We start from the raw sequence: 19402 nt of genomic DNA, 5'->3' as shown, positions 1-19402 counted from the left end.
TTATTATTATTATTTTTTTATTAAACAACGTGTTAGTTTTTTTTTTGGTGAAACCACGTGCCGCTTAGATTAGGATAAAAATCTTTGAATAATATTAATATTTTGTTGAAGATATTTTTAAAAATAATTATATTTTATTTAGATATTTCTAATTTTCTGTACTTTTGAATAAAAGATGAAAATCATATCCTTTGTTTACATAGCTATATCTTGAGTTCATATATTTGTTTTTTTAATAAAACTTATGCTGTTAAATGTATAAAAGATGTCCTTTATAATTATTATACAAATTACATATATGCTCTACTACGGAAAACATATCCTGTGATTAATAATTTATATCCTCTCATGAATTTATTAAATTCTTAATTGTTATAAAAAAATATATCCTTTTAATAATAGGATATAACAATATATTTTATTCTTTATTGTTATAAAATGAAATATGTATCCTTCTTATTGATTGACAACCTATCCTTGTATGTATAATTTGTATCCTGTAATGTATAAATTATACTCTTATACTAATATTATCCTTTTATAAATAATATATAAAGTATAATTGAAGAGGTAAAAAATGGTGCAATATTTTTGGAAAAGAGTTCTCCTAAATTGGTGATATTTTGTATCTATAGTAAGTGTTTTGAATTTTTAACTGTCAATTTTTTGAATTTTATCATTAAATACTACAACCTTTCCAGTATAATGCACATACTATAGAGGATTTATCTAAATCCTTTAAATCTTAAGAGAGTTTTAGAAGATACCATCTAATCTTTAGAAAATATCATCTAAACTTCACATGATATCATTTAGTTTTACAAGGATATCTTTTTAATTTTGGAGGAAATGATCAAGTTTTTGAATGTTATACCTAGTTGTTAGAAGATGTCTATAAACTTTAAGTACATAATAGTTATATCATGCAATCTTAATAGGTTATCTTTTATATTTAGAGGATAACATCCAATATTTAATAATATTTGAATATATCATCCAATAATTTGAGGATATCATTGAGTTTCACTAGGTTATCAACTACTTCTTACAGGAAATCAAACTATATCATCCTTAGACTATATAGATGTCTTCTTACAATTGTTAAAAGATATCTATATATTAAAGGATACCATCTAATCTGTCAAGGACATCATACAATCTTAATAGGTTATCACTCAATTTTTAAAGGATATCGTCCAATAGTTACTTTTTTAGGTGTATATCGTGAAATATATTAAGGATTTTATTAAGTTTCACTAGGTTATCATCAATTTCATCGAGGATATCATTTAATATTTGACAATATGTTCTAATTTTTTGAAAAAAATTATTAAGTTTTTGAAGGTTATCATCCATTTATTAGAGGTTATCATAAAGACTTTAAAATATACAATCTAAAATTTGAAAGATAAACAAAGCATTTGACGTTTAGTATTAAATAATGCACAATAATAATCATCAACAATTATATGTTAAAACAGCAGGAATAAGAACATAAATTTTAAAATGGTTATACATGCCTAATCAATTCAATTATAATTACAAAGCAATGTCATGGTAGTGACAAATCCCTTCCATTTGTCACACACAAAACCCTTCTCTTCCATGACATTGCAATCTTAACATATTAATAATTTAACTACATCATAAGCAATTTTAACAGAAAAACAAACTAAAAAAAGCTTAATACTAGCAGCTTCTCACAACAAAAACTATCAAGCTGCACCAAAAAGGCCCCCCACCACCCCCCAACAAATACATACCCTACTGCTCCTCCTTGAAGAGTAATGGAAACCCATCAAAGTATGCAGTCATATCCTTGTTTAGCCAAGCATGAAGGTCCCGGCCATCGTTGTAAATGAGGTCATGGAGAACCCAGTCATTCACTGAGGCCCTAGGGCCATTAAAGGGTTGTAGGTTAGCTAGGTGGCGAGTCATCCACCACAGCTTCCACCTCCTGCAAACTTGTTTCACTGTGCCCCAACTTGACCAGTCTAGCTTTGGGAACACATGGAGGACCAGGGGATTAGGGTTACTGAAAATTGGGTGAGCGTCTGCCAAAGCTTCCACACCTAAGTCAAGTAATGGAGTTAGAGAGGTTTGATTAAATTTTACTAACACCTTAGAACATATTCTCAAATATTAAATGATATCCTTGATGAAATTGATTAACTAGTGAAACTCAATAAAATCCTTAATATATTTCACGATATATACCTAAATAAAGTAAGTATTGGACGATATCCTTTAAATATTAAATGATAACCAATTAAGATTGTATGATGTCCTTGACAGATTAGATGGTATCCCTTTAATATATAGATATCTTTTAACAATTGTAAGAAGATATTTATATAGTCTAAGGATGATATAGTTTTATTTCCTGTAAGAAGTAGTTGATAACCTAGTGAAACTCAATGATATCCTCAAATCATTGGATGATATATTCAAAAATCCTCTAAATATTGGATGATATCCTCTAAATATTAAAAGATAACCTATTAAGATTTAACGATCAGTCAATACAACAAACATTAAAACACATAAATGAAGATAATGGTAATAAAAAAAATCACTTTTACTAAAATTTTACAAAAAATCAAAAATAAAAACAAACCCTGTTTTAATTTTACGTATCCCCTGTTTTACCAATAACAAAATTCATATTTTTTTTGCAAAATTTCTACTCAAATCATAACCAAATTAAACAATCAGCCAAAATTGAAAGATATAAATGGAAGTCATAACAATAATAACCAAAACTAAAAACCTTTTTTTCAAAAATTTAGCGAAATACTAATAATTCCATTATTCGATCTGTTCCATAAAATCAATAATTCTAGAAGTATTAAAGGCGATGAAGACAAAATTACAATATACCTTCTGATGAATGTAAGTGTTCTAACTGTTGCTTCTTGCACGATGTTCTGCAATCGCACTCCCACATAAAAATGGAAGTTTTTTTTAAAAAAAAAAAAAGAGAAAGGAGTTCTCTGTTTCTTTCAGTATAAGAAAATGAATGGGGGGATGAACCAATTTAAAGCAAAAACCTTTTCAATTCTCACGCCATGTCAGATGTAATGATACCTTTTCGATTTCCAAGAATCCACATCACCTTTTTAATTTTTTTTAAAAGTTAATTAAAAAAGTAACCTGTTAAAAGAGGTTACTAGCGAAGTTTACCTGCAATTATAGGTTGCGTATTCTCTAGAAACTTTTATAAACATTAGTACCTATAATTTGTATTAAGTCTTAATATATATATTCTAAGGATGTAATAACTATATTATATGATATAATAACAATATCTATGTATATAGTAATTAAAGTTGGTTAAGTAATAATGTATAAAACATATTCTCTTTTTAATTATATACTTTATTATTTTTAAATTGTACATAATATACTCTTTGGAGGATAAAATTCAGAAAATGCAGGATATCATCCAAGGTTTTTTAGTAAGTTTAAACATGTAATAAAGTGTTTGTTATTAAGATGATATTATTGAGTGGTTGAAGGATATCTTATACTCTATAGAGGATTTCATACAGCTATTTGAGGATACATTAAAAAAAAATATATCATTTATATTTTCAAGATTTCATATAGCTATTGGAGGAAACAAATTGTGTTGTATTTTCAAGATTTTAGGAGACATGAAAATAAAGATTTCATACAGCTATTGGAGGAAACAAATTGTGTTGTATTAGGATTACATTATCAAAATTTAAAAGATATCATTTATATTTTCAAGGATATTATCCAAACTATGTAGGATATATTATATTGAAAGATTAAATATATTCATTTAAGGATATGATCTAATATTTGTTGCTTATATTAGCCTTAACAGGATAATAAAAAGACATCAAAGGACATTAAAATAAACAGTCAAAGAGAATAAGTAATGAGTAACTGCAAATTGTTATATATCATCAGTTGAATTCTTTACAAAAGGTTTGTGATTGATATGACAATGTGTTACAATTTACATTCACATTGTCATCTACAATAACACATATTGCAGATACAAAAGTATGGTTCAATTCATTTAATGTTTATAATAAAAACTGAATAAATAGATTAATAAGACCAACAAACAAAAAACAACATGGCCAAAAACCTACAACTTCCCACAAAAATCAACAGTCTTATTCCTCAAACAAGAAGGGAAACCCATCACAGTAATCCCACCACTCCCCAGACATCCCCTTCCGGAACTCAGACCCATCACTGTCTCTCAGAGAGTCCAACGCCCACTACTTGGTGGTCAACTCCTGTGGGAATGTCTTAGGATCCAAAGGTTTCTTGTACCACATCCTCCTCCAATCCTTGTAAACCAGCTTCACACACACCCCATCCAAAGTATCTAGCCTTGTAAACACATTCCTGCACATAATTTCCTCCATGGACAACAGAGAGTGAGTGTTGTCAAGTCCATGACGTGATATCTTCCTCCAATCCCTGCACACACTTGTAATGCACTCACTATCCATTGGGTCTCTCAAACGAGAGAATACATTCACTGTCAAGATGTCTGGCATGGACAAGAGTGGGTGTAGTTCATCAAGATCGGCCATGATTTATCATAAGTAATAAAACAACAATAAGCCAACATAAAAATTAATAGAGAGTTTATTCACAGTATCCCCTGTTGGTTACACTATTTAAATTGTTTTTCTAAGGTTTCAATTCAACATCACAATGATAATTCAGTATAATTTGTATCATCTAACCATCAAATAGAAACTAACAACTTGTTTAACAACCAAAATCAACAAATTTCACAACAAAAATCATGTGATCATCAAAGAACGAGTAAACCTTATGAATACCCAACTAAATTTTTACCTCAATTTCAAAATAAAAACCAACACAAGAACAAAGTAAACGATTTACCTCAGAAAAATATAGAAATCGACTAGAAAGGAGCCTTGCAAATGCTTAATCACCTTCCTTGAAGCTTCGAAAATGGCGTTGTTTTACTCAACGGCGCCAAGCTTTTTTCGGAGAAATGATATTTTTTAATGCTTAGTTAATAACTTAAGTCACTCATTTTGCGCTTTCCCAATGTAATTTAACCTAAGTTAACCTTAACCAAGGTTAAAACTTAATCTATTTACCAGAATGACATTTACACTGCATATCATTGGTCCACCTGTCCAAACATACTCCTAAAGTTTGATTTTTTTACTGAAGCGTACTGAGGAAGCTTCTCATAATGTATAGAACATAATCTCTTATAAATTGGACATAATATAATCTTTAGTGGATATCATTTAGAAAATGCAGGATATCATTCAAAGTTTGTTTCATAAGTTTAAACATGTAATATAGTGTTTGTTATAAAGCTGATATCATTGAGTTGTTAAAGAATATCATATACTCTATAGAGGATTTCATACAGCTATTGGAGGATACATGAAAAACAAAGACATTTTAGGAAACAAATTGTGTTAGATTTCATTTTAGGATATCATTTATATGTTGCAGGATGTTAATCATATTTTGTAGGATATATCAGCTTTAACAAAATAATAAAACGACATTAAAGGATGTTATAAGGTATTTGAAGGTTTTCATCAAATTGTTAGAGGATATTAAAAACTATTTGGAAGATAGAAATAAAATTCATAAAAACTTGAACAAATATTTAGATAATTAATATTTCTAATTTATTAATTTAATGCTAACATCATAAAAAACAAAATATAAAATAACATCAACTTTATGAAATGTTATATTTTTCAATTATAATAAACTGCAAAACATTGAAAATAAGCTACAGATATCATCATCTATTTTCATTCTTTTTGGCTCCGTGGTTGGTTGGCTTGACTCTTCTCTTTTTCTTGTTGGCTTCTTCTTCCGCAAAAATTAAACGTAATCTATCAAGAAATTCAGCCCAGTCTTGCACTATGCCATTGTGAAAACCATAACCATTGTGCCTTATAATGTCATAAGAAACCCACCATTCATTTGAATTATGAATTTTTTTACTAGATCTGGTATCCAAAATTTATTATACCATAATTCATTATAATATTTACATACACAATTAATCATTCCCTACACTTTGAAGGTGCACCTAGGGAAAATATGCATGCATAATATCTCTTCAATTGATAGTGCTAGATGTGCATCTTCTAAGGCATCAATTAGGTGTGCAATTTGATTAGCCATCTAATCAAACAAAATAAAAATTAATTTCATAAAATTAAAATATATATAAATATAAATCATAACAAAACAAAATAAAATAAAGTAACAAATGTATTATCATAATACATAATAAAATTATACCTTTTGTAGTAGCAGTAGTTATATTCTTATCAAATTAATTTAAATTCTAAATGAAATAATTTTTTTTTCTGAATATAGTTTATTGTACACTGTGATTTCTTATATATAAAGTTTTGAACGTGAATTGGTGCAATGTTTTGCAAGAGGGAAAGTCATGACGTTCAAATATGTCTTTTCATTTACAATTAACCTTGGTTCTGGTAAATTCATTTCTTTTAATTCAATTAATTTTATGTTTGGTAAATGTTTTTACGTGTCTTTTGAGTGTTTATATTTTTTTGAGAATATACTCCCTCCGTTCCCATATAATATTTTGGACGTTTCAAAATGATGTACCCATATTAAATCTATTCCTTTTTTAATTTTATTTTATTTTCCTAATTTGGTCTTATAATTTCTAATCCCATTAGTGGATTGATGACATGGAAGTAATTAAATATTCTGATTGGTCATCAATCCCATTAAACATGCATTGTAATTGATGCTTTCCAAATAAAAAAAATCACAACAATTAATAAGATAGAACTAATTAAGCAATTTTTGTACTAAAATGTAAGATTCCAAATATTATTCATTCTCTTATTTTTTTGTGATTGATTCTATATGGGACTAACAAAGTGAAACGGAGGGAGTAATATTTTTTGGATATCTTATACTTATTAAATAATATGGTTTGTTCATGCTAGAATTTCATTGGTTTTATAGAATATTATTATTTATTTAATCTTGATGATATCTTATATTACATAAACGATGTTCTCTTTGTTGTGAAAGGATATCTTTTATCACACGAATAATTTCCTGTGTTCTGTTAATATTTTATATGTTAGTTAATTTTTTTCCTTTTATTAATTTAAAATATTATACGTACTGCTTAGGATATGTTTTTATGTTTTGAGGATATACTATGTGCATTTCTAGGATATAATATATTTATAAATTTAATGATATGATTTTTCATAAAAAGATATCATCCAGCCTATAAATTATATATTCTAGTATATAACTGATATCATCTAAGTAATTAAGGATATCATTTTGTTAAAAAATAATATCATAGAACAAATAAAACATATCATGAAATCACCAATAAAGATCAACAATGAAGAAATCACCATTGAAAGTCGTTACTAAGCTCATGGGTATAATTTGACAACCAAAATAAATGCTCATTTCATATATCTGAAAATTTTAATTTCATAGATTACGAAAATAAAACTTTAAATTTAGAACTTAAACAAAAAAATTAAAAAATAATAAAAAAACCCCAGAATCTTAATCTTTTTCATCTTCATCTTTTTATTTACTTGATTTCTTCTTCTTCATATTTTTCTTGATATCTTCTTCTTCTTCTTCTTCTTCTTCTTCTTCTTCTTCTTCAGATTTTGGTTATATTTTCTTTTGGATTTTTTCTTTCTTTTTCTCTTTGTTCTTCTGTTTTTCTTCTTCTTCTTTCTTTTTCTTTTTTTGTTCTATCTCGAAGTTTTCATGTTCTCTCTTCCTCTTCTTCAGTTCTTCGAATCTATTCTTTTTCACTTTCTCATAGAGCTCCATCAGTTGATCCTTCACTCTATCTTTTTTCGAGTAAATCATTTAGCTTTTTTTTTCCCATTTATCCATTCCATTTTCTTCTGGATCATTTGAAGAAGTAGAAGACTGAGAATTGTTTTCCATCTTTAGGAGAGAGAATATGTAAATAGGAAACATGCAAAAGGTGTGATAAATCATATCGTTTTATAGACCTTTAATTACTTTTTTTTATTTTAATTTTATATGCGTAATGTATGAGGAATTTTATTAAAAAAATGATTAAAAAAACAAAAAATTTATATTCATTGTCATAGAATATTGATTATATGAGGATATAACATATGCTTATGAGGATAGTATTTATATTTTACGTATATTGATTAACAAATCGAATATTGATTATATGAGGATATAACATATCGATGTAACATTTTATATTGCAGATATTGTATAAGTATTTTTATGATATCATTTGTGATGTTATGAAATATTTACCTTGTATGTTATACTCCCTCCGTTTCAATATGATAGTCCCATATAGTATCAATCGCATAAAATAAGAAAACAATAATATTTGGAATATAACATTAAAGTAAAAAATTATCATCAATAGTTTTGCCTTATTTAAATAGTTTTGATTTTTTTAGGAAACTGTCAAACATAAATGCATAATTCAAGGGAATAATTTTTTTTAATTAGAGTCATGTCATCAATTCACAATCAATTAATTAAGCCAACAAGAATTTAATATGTATAAAATAGGAAACAAAAACTAAGTTAAAAGTGGAATACATTCAATATGGGTAGATCATTTTAAAATGCCAAAAATAGTATATGGGACTAACAAATTGAAACGGAGGGAGTATCATTTAAGATTATTGATTTTCAAATGAGGATATGTTAAATTAATTTGCTGATGCAATATGTGTAATTGAGGATTTATTTAAATTATCATATATAAGAAATTATAACAAACAAAATACAGCATATCTTATTTATTTTATTAAAACATAATACATAATTAAAATTAATACAAATTAAAAGTACAACATCTTAAACACCATTTTCGGCTTCAGTAGGAAGCCTTAAATTACCGTTAACATAAAAAATTCTAATATAAAAAGTTGTGTGAATAAGATATTATTTCGATATTGTAGGATATAATTTGGTTATTGTAGGATATAATTTGGATTTTGTAGAATATTGTTAAATATATAACTGGGACATTGCTTAATTTTTTAAGTATATCATACAATCATCATAGGATATCATTCACTATTAAATAGAATATCATAAATATATCACTAGGATATACACTATTGTATGTTATTATCTAATATCATTCATTTTTGAAAGGATATGTTGTAAATAATTAAGGATATTTTGTAGTTATTGCAGGATAAATTAAATGTCATTTTAAAATTTTGATGTATATTATTTACATGTTATAAGATATTATTTGGTATTTGTAGGATATGCTGAAAAATAAAATATAGTCATTCAAGGATAAGAAAAAGTATTTGTTTTTATTTAGATGATATCATTTCGTCATAAGAGGATGTAGTGCTACTATTAAATGATATCATCTACTCTTTCTATAATAGATTGAAAGATAATATGTAGACGTTATATGATATAATTTAGTATTCAAAAGGAAAAATTTAAGTGCTTTGAATAATGTCATTTGAATAAAAATATCATTTTGTATTTAGAAATACACTATTATTAAATTAAATTCATGAAAAAAAATGAAGTACATCAATTAAAAAACAAAATTTCAATGCATTAATCATAACAATTAAATTGTAAATAAACATAAAAAACTATAGAACTCCCCTACACCAGCTTCTTCAACTAAAACATCATAATTATCAATCAATGCATCAAAACCATTCTTAATAAAACATTGAATGATCTTATTTTCAAAAGTGTTAATCTTCAGTTGCGCTTCAAATTCAGTATTATAAAGTCGTAGCTTAACATCAATTGATTTCCCAAGCTTGCTGAAATGTTTTTTTGCAAATTCTAAGGGAACATTCTGCATCAATAAAACAAAATTTTTCATATAAATAAAAGCTTTGCGATATCTTATATTTCTAACAAAAAATAATACATAGAAAATAAATAAACTATATTTAATATACAAAGAAGCCTTACTATAATTCCTTTTGAATGATATGATTTAGAAAAAAATGAAATTAAAACAATCCCCTTCACACTCATCTTGTATATTATCTGCCCAATCTTTTTCTTCTACCATATCTGATGAAGATCCGTGTAGTAAAGGCTTTCTTCCACGCCTTTTTCTGGTATTGTTACGGTTGTTAGCCATTCTTATGACATATATCCTTAATTACTCACTGGAAGAATTGATTATATATACAATAGTTATTAAACCTAAGTCAAAAATAAATTTAATAATAATAAATTATTTACATAAATGCTTTGACTTGAATATTATTAAAAGCATCTGATTGATAAATGAAAGCATAAAAAACGGAAGTTTGTTTGAAATTTTATGTAAAATCTTCTTATGATATTTACTAGGATTGTGAGGATATTATCAAATCAATATTTAAATATATTATTATTATATTAGTTAACACGTTTTGGTTCATAAAATGTACCCATTTAAGAAAATGACTTTTCATTATGAGGATATAATCTAGTATTTCGTCTTTATAGGATATTCAGCAGTTGTTGTAGGATATAGTCCAGTGTTTAGATGATTTCTTATTTTTTTTATGAGATTCAACTAATATTTTATGTTCAGTGGATATTATTTAGTCTTTGGAGGATATCATTCTGTATCAGCAATAGCATGTATTTTTTTTCATAGTATATTATCCAGTTTTTGCTTGATAAATATATCCATTTAAGGAAATAATTTTTCTTTATGAAGATATAATCTAGTATTTCGTCTTTACAGGATATTCTGCAGTAGTTGTAGAATATAGTCCAGTCTTTAGAGGATTTTTTTTTTTTTTTTATAAAATTCAACTAATATTTAATGTTTAAAGGATATTATCTAGTCTTTGGAGGATATCATTCTGTACCATCCACTTGTTGGTTGATAAAATATACCCATTTAAGGAAATTATTTTGTCGTTACAAGGATATAAACTAGTATTTAGTCTTTAGAGGATATTCGGCAATTGTTATAAAATATAGTCCAGTGTTTAGAGGATTTCTTTTTTTTTTTATGCAATTCAACTAATATTTTATGTTTAGAGGATATTATCTAGTCTTTGAATAATATCATTCTGTATCAGTAATACCAAGTATTTTTTTTTTCATAGGATATCATCCAGTTATTAATTGATAAAATATACCCATTTAAAGAAATAATTTTTCGTTATGAGGATATAAGCTAGTATTTAGTATTTAGTCTTTAGAGGATATTATTCACTCGTTATAGGTTATAATCAAGACGATATTATTTAATCTTTGGAGGATATCATTCTGGATCAGCAATAACAAGTATTTTTTTCCGTAGGATATCATCCAGTTGTTGTTTGATATAATATATTCATTTAAGGAAATAATTTTTCGTTATTAGGATATAAGCTAGTATTTTGTCTTTACAGAATATTCGGCAGTCGTTATAGGATATAGTCCATTCTTTAGAGGATTTATATTTTTTTTAAGATATTAATTTAATATTTTATGTTCTGAGGATATTATCTAATATTTGGAGGATATCATTCTGTATCAGCAATAACAAGTATTTTTTTTTCATAGGATATCATCCAGTTGTTGGTTGATATAATATATCGATTTAAGGAAATAATTATTCGTTGTGAGTATATAAACTAGTATTTCGTCTTTATAAAATATTCGACAGTCTTTATAGGATATACTCTAGTATTTAGAGGATTTATTATTTTCTTTATAAGATTCAACTAATATTTAATGTTTAAAGGATATTATCTAGTCTTTGGAGGATATCATTCTGTATTAGTAATACCATTTTTTTTCATAGGATATCATCTAGTTTTTGGTTGATAAAATATACCTATTTAAGGAAATAATTTTTCGTTATGAGGATATAAGCTAGTATTAAGTCTTTAGAGGATATCATTCACTCGTTTTAGGTTATATTCAAGTGGTAGAAAAATTTATGTTTGTAGTGTAAAAACAAATAATAAGGTTTTTCAGGATATCATACATTTAATGAAAGATAGGTAAATGTATGTAATTTTAAATTATTAATTAATGTTGAATGATATAATATTTCCTTTTAAGGATAGCTTATAATTTATTTTTTAAAAGATACAATTAAATCATTTGAGGATATCAGTCTACAATGGGCCTTAAAAAAAGGGCTTTTTAAATCTCGATGGGCTTTACAAAGAAGCGTCTTTTTTAATAAAGCTGGGCTTGATAAACAATCGCCTTTTTGTTAATCGGGCTAACGAAGCCCGACTTTTACGGGCTTTAAACCCGTGCCTTTTTGTTTAATTGACTGCATGCTTTGACGTACGAGCTGTTACGTGCGACAAGACGCACGTAATACGCTCTCCAATCTATAATATTTGTAAACATTAACTACCACATATTTTAGTGTAATCTTAGCAAAATATATAAGTATACTCATACCATGACTTGATGAGTCTTGTCACCCATCAATTCAAATTCATCATTGCCCACGCATACAGAATGAGTGCTCTCGTAGACTTCAGCAGTATTTGGTAAAATTTCATCCTTCTTCTTTGCCTTGTACTAGAAGAAGTTGTTAGCACTAAATAAATACAACAAAAAATAGGAGGACATGGACTACAGAGCAATTGTAATAAGAATCATTTATAGTCATCTCTTAGTAGCGAAAAAGTTTCTAGCTACTTGCTTCTTATATTAAAAATCATAAGTTTGCCACTAAAATTATACACTTACCAATTTTTTTTAACTCCTTGAGGAGTAGATACGCTACCTTGGCGATGGCAAGGGTAAAACTTCTCTAATGTTTGGCCAGATAACTGATTATCTCTTGCTTGGTTAGAACGTTTCACAAAATCAGGATGCTTGCACTTATTTATGAATTTAGCTCGAACAGTGTCACTCATGAAACCAACTTCCTTATGGAGAGCCATTATGTTAACTTGGTTCAATGTACCCCTAAGTCCGTCCCTGACTTTTTTGTCTAAATCTCTTCTAGCCTTAGCATTGTACCCGGGCCTCCAAGTATATGTACACTGCACAGATTTTACATGTAAAGTTTATAATTTTAACTCAACATAGCATATTATACATAAGTAATCTCTATTTTTTTTACAAGTACTATCATTAATGCAATTAAGGAATGTATTAATTTTTGTAGTGTGCTTGTATGTAACAGAATATAAGAACCTGTTAATTTTGATTTATTAACAAAGAGCAACCTAACTTCCATCAAGTCATAAAAGCACACAACCCTTCGATTCTCCACCTCTTCAATACAATCATTATATAAGATAATTTTAAAATTCAACGATAGTTAGCACAATAAAGATTCAATTAGATTCTACTATGACACTAATCTTAAATCAATGAAAGTTAAATTACAAAGAGTAATAGTATGTTGTACAAGAAAAAAGGTAGTTACATTTTCCAAGATAAAACCTTTTTTTTATATTTTGTTCACCTCTGTCTCTCCCTCCACTCTCCACAATTGTTATTTTTGACCATGATATGACTTGTCATCATCTCACTTTCATAATCAAAATCCATAAAATCTTGTCAGGCATAATCCTTGAACCGAGATTGACAAACTCTTTTAACAAGAACACATAGTACGGATAGCAAGGTTGGTTAAGGTTTGTGAAAAGAGTAGGTAAGTAAGATTTATCCTATCAGACATCTTAGTCTGGTCTTACCCTGGCTGCTCCCATGTCCATATCCAGATCATCTCAGGTCATTGTGGATGTGGTATTACAACAGATTTCAAGAATAAGGTTTTCACCCCTTGATTTAACTTTTCCTACTTAGGGCATCCTTAACGATCCAAGATTATTACTTTTCGCACCATTTCAGACTCACATTACCACCTTTATTTTTCAGTAGTTCAAGGACAGATAGACAAGTGATCAAGCTGATAGAATAATGGCAAATCTAAGTTCTAACCAAACTTTTAGTCACAAAAAAATAGTGGATAAGGTAGTGTTTATAGCACCCCTTTTACTCTACAAAAATAGTGGAAGATATCCAAAAATATATGCTGACTGCATCTAGCAACCTGAACACGTAGGTCTACAGGGGCTACAACTATATTAAGCACTCAGAAAATGTAACGAATGCCTTGAGCAACAACAAGAACAAGGGACTAATCGCATATGAGCGAAGGAAGAGGAAAGGGCAGTAGTAGGGACCATTAGGGAATGAGGTAGGGGAGCAGCTACCAAATTAGTGAGCAGTTAGGAACTGATGTGAAGGCTGGCAGCATCCTCCCACATTGTGACAGCTGCAATATTTGTTATCTTTCTTTTTTTGGTTGATTTTGTACATATAAGTAGGGGGGTAGGAATGTGCTAGGTAGATGGGATTTTGAAAACACTCGAGTGCAGAGCATTATGCCCTCAAGGTACTATTAAGAGAGTGGTGGCCTCAAGCTTCCTTGTGTGCAAGATTTGATTTTTATTAATCAATGAAATAGCTGCCTACTTCCCTAGAATTCATCTTTCTATTGCTTTATTTCTAATATTACAACTCTTAACTAGTATGTTACAGAAAATCACAAGAATATCTTTGAACAAGCTTTAACAAGCACCACATCACAAGAATAGCTTTAAACAAACGGGGTTAAAATCAACTCATCCTACACAGAACTAAAGAGCAGAGGTTTGTTATTTTCCAACATTTGATAAAATAATCTGTAATTTGCAGTGGGTTGTTACAACCATTGTAGACTTCTAATGAGCCGATACACTATCGTAGGTTATGATGCATCTGATCACATGGCTAAATCTACTATGCTCTAATATGAAATACTTTCCACAGAGAATAGGCCATGCTTTCCACAACGAATTAGAGACTCAAAGCTAATATTCAAACATGCAACTTCACTAGTTTAAGAGCAATGAAGACAAGAAAATCTCAAATGCTAGACATACCTTAAACTCAGTGAACTAACGATCTTTTGTGCAACCACTAACATTTCAATAAACTTCTTAGCTTGAGGATTAGGTTCTTCTTCAACATTCTGAATCTTTTCATGCAATGGATCACCATCAACTTGACCAAGTACATCAATGATCATGTCAACATAAGGATTCAATGGCTCATGTGATGCTTCTAAAGAATCACAATCCTCTCCATGACAAACCCATTCATAGTAGTCATTAAGAAATCCTTTTTTTTATATAAATGCTCTCTTACACTTTCAGTATCTAAAAAAACTAACATTTTTACACTTTGAACAAGGGCATTTGATCTTTGAAGATTCTTGAAAATCACGGTGTTGTTTTGTTAACTTAATAAACCCTTGCACACCAATTGTGAACTCTTTTCTTTGTAGTCGACCTTTTAATCTCTCATAAATCCATTTTCGATTCAATTTGTTGATCTTAACTATGAAACGACATCGTTAATCATACACACATATGTAATATAGTCTTCTTATGTATGTAATTTATTCTTATTATATATGTAATTTTTTTTTGGTAAATTAGAATTTTATTACGAAAAGGAGTTCAAGAATACAACTTACAAAAGCTAAGTTGTACACCCAAGCTACACAAGTCTAAAAGAAGGCAACCAAACCCCAAACAGTTCCTATTTCTCAAAGTGCCACCTTCTAGGAAGGTTTCACCATAAGAAAAAAGGAATAGCCTTATCCTCAACTTCAAGCCACCTTCCAGGAAGAGTGCCTAAAGAGGGAGACAAGAAAGCAAAAACTAAAAGGATCCCTACCCAGACTCAACAACTGATCAAAATTTGCAAAAGGACTAGACAACAGGGTAGTATACTAAAACTAAATCAAACCAAACTGGACTCGGCTGAAGAAACCAGCAGGATCAGACAAAAACACCTAAACCTAAAACTCTAAAAAAAGCAAACAAGACTATAGGGACAAAAATCTGATCTAAAACAAACAAAGCAACAAAACAGGCTACATAGTCAAATATTTGCTACAGTAGGGCACCTGCAAGCAATGTGAAAAATGATATCTCTGACTAGAGTCTCAATAGTCTTGCAGTTCCCAGTAAAAAGAATAGCATTCCTTTGAATCCAAATGCTGTAGACAGTTTCAGTAAAAGCCACTTGGATCACCTTGCTTTTTACTCTGGGATTTCTATAAACTTTTTTCAGCCAATCAATCTCCCCATCAAAATTCTAGACAGGTTTGACAATATGCAAAATGCTCAGAACTTTACTCCAAACTTGTCTTGAATAATCACAATTAAAGAACAAGTGTTGCACACTCTCATTATCTTTTAAACACAAGAAGCACCTAGGATCACAAGGATGCGCCATTGTAGCAGTCTATCCTTAGTGACTAGCCTATTCCACAAAGCTAATCTTAGAATAAACACACTTTTAGGAGTTTCCAAGTTGTTACAGACAACCCTTTTCCAAGGAAGCTTAGGAACTTGAGGTTTAATAGCAGTATAAAGCTTCCTTATTTTTAATTTGTTGCCCTGAATTATGCGATTCCATCCCCCTAGATCATTCACAATATCTCAGCAGCTCAGAATTTTCTTCAAAAACCAGGAACATTTACTAGGGACAAGGGCAGTCCAACAGTGTCTAAGCTTGAAATAGTTGATATGCACCCATTTTACCTTGAGATTATCAGCCTTATGAGCAATATCCCAAAGTAGTTTAATTTGTTGACAATAACTTTGTTCTACTTAGGGAGAGAAAGCAAGTTCTAGCCACCATAGACCTTAGGGAGACAGACATGATTCCAAGCAACCAAAGATTTTCTAGCAGAGGAACCATTCCAAAGAAAACTCCTAAACCTAGCTTCAATCTCCTTCAGAATTTTCTTTGGCAAAATAAAATTTGAGCCTAGTAAGTCTGAATACCAAAAAAAACACTTTTAACTAATTGGAGCTTCCTAGCATTAGATTGGTGTTTAGCCATCCTTCCTTGAATTCTTGCAGTTACTTTCTCAACATTAGGTCTACACTGAACAATGGTAAACTTCTTAGAAGAACGAGGAACCACAAGATACCTAAAAGGAATAGACCCTTGGGAAGCTCTAAGAAGATCCCTAAGCTTAATCTGAACATCAGTAGAAATCCCACCAAAGTAAACTTTACTCTTATCAAAGTTAGTAGTAAATAAAGCCCGAAGCTTTAGAAAATTTAGAATAAGCCTGGAAGAGAAGCTTGACAAACACACTATCAGCTCTAGAAAACATCAATAAATCATCAGCAAACATCATAAGAGTTAGACTTAGTTTTTCACATCTAGGATGTAAATTTAAGTCAAGATTCAATCTAAGCTCAAAAAGGCATCTGGAGAGGTATTCCATACCTATAGAAAAAAGAAAAGGGGACATGGGATCACCTTGTCTTAAACCTTTCTTAGCTTTAAAGGGAGGGGTAGGAATACCATTGATGAGGATAGAATAAGAAACAGAGGTGAGACACTTCCAAGATCCAACTAATAAAAATCTGAGGAAAACCAAGCTCATGCAGAACAGAAATAAAAAATCCCCATTCAACTGAATCATAGGCTTTCTTCAGAGCCACCTTAACCATACACCTACGGGAAATGAATTTGAGATAATAACCTTTTATCAACTCAGTTGCAAGAAGGATGTTATCCCCAATGTGGTTCCCGCTTGAGCATCATCAATGACCTCACCAATGATAGCAACAAGTCTAGTAGTGATAATCTTGGAAATAAGCTTATAAACCACAGTACAACAGGATATAGGCCTAAAATCCTTAACATGAAAAGCATTAAGGATCTTAGGAAAAAGAGTATTAGTTGTGCAATTCCACTGATTAGGAAAAACTTCATTATCAAAGAAATATATAAAACTAGTATAGATATAATATTTCACAATATGCCAAGCTATCTTGAAAAAGAAAGAATTAAAGCCATTAATACAAGGAGCCTTAGTGTTATCAATTCCCTTAAGATCATAATCAATTTCAACATGAGAAATTCGATGGATAAGAGAATTCTAAGTAGTAGAAATAAGCTGCTTACCTCTCCTTTTAGTGACAAGATCAACAGCAGGCAGCCAAGAAGTCTTAGTCCCTAAAAGAGACTTATAAAAGGAAATTATCTCATTGGAAACAACATTAGGATCCTTGAGCAGCACCTGATTAGAATAAAAAATAGAATCAATTCTATTCCTTGCTTGTCTAGTTTTCATGACCATGAAAAAATAGTGAGAATTTAAATCCCCAAGTTTAATCAAATTGAACCTTGATTTTTTCTTGAAGATGCTCTCTTGAATATCAGAGTGCTTAACAACCTCAATAGCTTCAGATTCCTTAGCATATAGCTCCAAGTAATCATTATTCCGAGCCATCAAATTTTGAGTCTCAAGAAGCTCATTATGAGCTTGATCAATTTTCTCATCAATATTACCAAAATGCTTGTTGTGCAAGGACTTGATACTAGCTTTCACAACTTTAAGCTTCTGCCAGACAGAGCCACCTGATGACTGTCATTTATGGCACTCATTTAGTTCTCTTTGGGATGAATTTCATGCTTTTCTATAGAGCTTTTACTTAGCTTTTCCTTGATTTTACTCTTTATTTCTTTTAGTTTGCATTTTCTTAGTTAGATTTCTTTCTTTATGCATTTCTTGGTTTATTTTGTTATTTTCTCTTTTATTTGCTTGTTTTCCATTATTTTTCAGGTTAAGGTCGTTATCCAAGTTTCCCGAGGCATCTTCCTGAGTTTAACATTCATTAGGATGCCTAGTGGTCTCCATTTGAAGCTCGAGCATGGAGAAGTGCAAGTTCTTAAAGACCTTGAGCTGTGCTTTCAAGTCGTGGGGGCATGATTTCTAATCTTGAACCCGCAAACATGGAGTTTAGAAACTGCAAGGTTCCGTGTTTATCAAGAGCATTAAGTGGAACGCATGAGAAGCATCGGGATGATAGGGAAGATAGCTGCTCTGTTCCCAGGCGCGGCGCGCGCGGCTATGGCGCGGCCGCGCAGTTTGGTGGCGCGGACGCACCTCTCTCGGGAACGGGCACTCTTCTCTCGGGCGCGGGCGCACCTTCTCAGGTCCCTGTTCTGTACCCAGAATCGCGCGGCCGCTCTCTCTTGTAGTTGGCCGCGCCTATTAGGGTTTATTTGGGACAATCTAACTAATTTCTCTTAGTTAGTTTTACTATTTATAGATTTTCTTTCTATTTTTATAGAGAGTTGAGTTTTTCAGAAATTAGAGTACAATTAGGCTAGATTTTTAGAGAGCGAAACTCTAATTTGTAGAGAGAGAAGTTCTTGATTGAAGATTGAATATTGATGATTCTAAGTGTTTTTCTCCCTTGAATTGAAGCAAGTTTGTAAGGATCTCTTTATTTTAATGCAATCTTTGTTTTGATCTCAATTTTTTTGTTAATTTTTCATGTTGATTGATTTTTGAATTGGTATATTTTTGGATTAATATGATGATAAT

At 29.8% G+C, this 19402-nt stretch overlaps 1 long non-coding RNA gene across 1 annotated transcript; it reads right to left on the bottom strand.

Annotated features, from left to right (window-relative positions):
• Nucleotides 1–9595: 9595 nt before the first annotated feature.
• LOC110690278 lies at nucleotides 9596–18906 on the bottom strand. Its single transcript, XR_002505052.1, has 4 exons — nucleotides 18195–18906; nucleotides 17974–18088; nucleotides 12433–13025; nucleotides 9596–9871 (listed from the first exon to the last, which is right to left on the bottom strand). It is a non-coding gene; the product is annotated as an uncharacterized LOC110690278 (long non-coding RNA).
• Nucleotides 18907–19402: the final 496 nt, after the last annotated feature.

The sequence above is a fragment of the Chenopodium quinoa genome, unplaced genomic scaffold, assembly GCF_001683475.1.
Source record: "Chenopodium quinoa cultivar QQ74 unplaced genomic scaffold, ASM168347v1, whole genome shotgun sequence".
NCBI classification, from domain to species: domain Eukaryota; kingdom Viridiplantae; phylum Streptophyta; class Magnoliopsida; order Caryophyllales; family Amaranthaceae; genus Chenopodium; species Chenopodium quinoa.
This window is presented reverse-complemented; position numbering and strand designations above follow the sequence as displayed.